Genomic DNA, 3,159 nt, shown 5'->3' on the forward strand with positions numbered 1-3,159 from the left:
AGAACACAACCTTGTCGCACACCTTTCCCAATTTTAAAACATCCAGTGTTCCCATGCTCTGTTTGAACAACTGCTTCTTGGTCCAGGTACAGATTTCTCAGAAGTATAATTAAGTGTTCTGGAATACTCATGCTTCTCAATGTTGTCCATAGCTTGTCATGATTCACACAATCGAAAGCCTTGCGTAGTCAATAAAGCATAGGTAAACACCCTTCTGGTATTCTCTGCTTTCAGCCAAGATCCATCGGACATCAGCAATGATCTCTCTCGTTCCACGGCCTCTTCTGAATCCAGCTTGAACCTCTGAAAGTTCTCTGTCAATGTATGATTGTAGTCGTTTCTAAAATTTTTAGTAAATTTTTAGCAAAATTTTTAGCAAAATTTTACTCACTTGAGATAACAAAGTTAGCTAAAATTTTTAGCAAAATTTTACTCACTTGAGATATCAAAGAGATTGTCCGATGATTTCTGCATTCTGTTGGGTCACCTCTCTTTGGATGAGCACAAATATTGATCTCGTCCAATCAGTCGGCCAGATAGTTGTCTTCCAAATTTCTTGGCAGAGTTGAATGAGTGCCTCTTGTGCTGCCTCACTTTCTTGAAAGATTTCATTTTTTATTCCATCAATTCCTGGTGCCTTGTTTTTTGCCAATTCTTTCAATGTACTTTGGACTTCCTCCCTGAGTATCATTGGCTCTTGTTCATGGTACCTCTTGAAATGGTTGAACATTAACCATTTCCTTTTGGTACAATGACTTTGTGTATTCCTTTCATCTTTTCTTGATGCATTCTGCATCATTCAATAGTTTGCCCAGAGAATCTTTCAATAACAAAAGTAGAGGCTTGAATTTTTCCTTCAGCTCCCCCAGCTTGAGAAATGCTGGCCGTGTTCTTTCCTTTTGATTTTCTAACTCTAAATCTTTGCATATTTTATTATAGTATTTCGTTTTATCTTCTCGAGCTGATCTTTGACATTTTCTGTTCAGCTTTTGGAACTCTTCAATTCTTCCATTTGCTTTAGCTTCTCTACGCTGGAGAGCAAGTTTCAGAATCTCCTCTGTCATCCATTTTGACCTTTTCTTTCTTTCTTGTCTTCTTAATGACTTTTTGCTCTCTTCCTGTATGATGTTCTTGATGTCCTCCCACAACTCCTCTGGTCTTCGGTCTTTAGTGTTTAATGCATCTATATATGTTCTATATATTATCATACTATTCTATTTTACTGCCCATATTTCACTATTTTATTGCCATTGGACATTTAATGCGCTATCAAAATGTTATTCCAATAATAATATCACATTGAAGATATTTGTACATAAAGCATTTTTTTTGGTATTGAAAACTTTTTTTTTTAACTTTTTATTGTGAATTGAATGAAGGTTTACAGACAAACTCATCAGTTTTACATTCAACAAATCATATACTCTATTTCAGCTCAATGATTATAATCCCCTCTACATAACAACAGTTATCCCACTTCCTTTCTGTGATTCCTATTTCCATTCTATCTACTCTCCCATCCCTTCTCAATATTGTCCTTAGGTAAATGTTGCCATTTTAATGTTGAGTGATTGGCCATTTCACCATTCATAGTGAACATACCTTGCTAGCATTGTTTTCCTCCCTATATACCTATCTACTCCTCGGCTGAAAGTTGAGTCATGAGGATACCTTTCTCTCTAAACCCGAAGGGTGGTTGAGGGCCATAGTCTCAGGTTACTACAGTCTCTTTCAGACCTGCAAGCTCTGTCTTTTTTTTTTTCCCCTTGTTTTTATCCCCAGTAATTTTGGGGTTTCCCCCACATATTCTCTATCTGGGACCTTCTAAGTGTATTTGATAGTAGTGGTATCCAGGCACCATCTATTTCTTCTGGTTTCAGAATCATGGAGACTAATGGTCACATATTCCATTAGTTCATTGGACTAATTGATTCCAAGCCTTTTCACTTCTTACCACTCTTCTTTCTTCTGCATATGGAGTGACCAGTGGCTGCACCTAGGAGGCCACTCATGAGCTCTTAAGATCCCAGAAACTACCAAAGTAGGATGTAGACAATTGTATTTGTGGACTATGCAATGCCAATTGATCAAGGTTATCCCCTGAGATTATGGACCTGAGCCCCCAAACCCTGCAACTCAGTGCTTTAAAATGTTTGATAATATCTGGGAAATTTTCATTGTTTTATGCTCTACTCCATTCATAACTGCATATGCAGGAAAGGTAAATACCAGTATACCAAACCAATAACCTCTTTCAAAGTCTTATATATTTGAGGAATCTCTCTCTCTCTCTCTCTCTCTCTCTCTCTCTATATATATATATATATATATATATATCCCATACTTCTTGTGTTCATCATTATTCTGAAAACCCTCCTCTTCTTGTATGTTGTCCCCCCATTGTATTTTGCTCTCCACTTCACCCAATTAACATGTGCCTATGTGAATTACTCTCCCTTCCCTCCTATCCCTACTAACCATCAAATAATATTTCTTTAGTATGAAACTCTTTTCTTGAGTTTTTACAACAGTGACAGCATACAATATTTATCTTTTTTTGATTGACTAATTTCACTCAGCACATTGACCTCCAGGTTTATTCTTGTTATGAGGTGTTTTGTAGATTCACCAATATTCAACAATGCATAGTATTCCATTGAGTGTATGCACTAAATGTGTATATTTGTGTATCTATTCTTCCATTGATGGGCATTTAGACAAGTTTCATCTTTTTGATATTATGAATAGTGCTTCGATGAACATTGGTGTTGCGTTATCTACTCTTGTCCTGGCTCTATTACCTGTGGGTATATACCAAGTAGAGGTATTGATGGTTTATACAGCATTTCTATTTCCAACTTCCTGAGGAAGTGCCACATAATTTCCACATTAGTTGAATCATTTTACAGTCCCACCAGCAATGTAGGAGGGAGGCAGTCTCTACACTGTCACCATTATTTGTGGTTTTCTGTTTTTTTGAACTTGGCTATTAATCCTGGGGTGAAATGATAGTTCATTGCTGTTTTGATTTGCAGCTCTCTTAGTGTGGTGCTGTGGCTTAATGCGATGCACTGCAAAGTGAGTTTGAACTACAAGTTTGGTGGCTCAGGCTCACCAGCCACTACTCAGAAACTCTCTACAGGGTTCCTACGGGTCAGA

Source organism: Chrysochloris asiatica, unplaced genomic scaffold, assembly GCF_000296735.1.
Source record: "Chrysochloris asiatica unplaced genomic scaffold, ChrAsi1.0 scaffold00216, whole genome shotgun sequence".
In the NCBI taxonomy this organism is placed as follows: Eukaryota; Metazoa; Chordata; class Mammalia; order Afrosoricida; family Chrysochloridae; genus Chrysochloris; species Chrysochloris asiatica.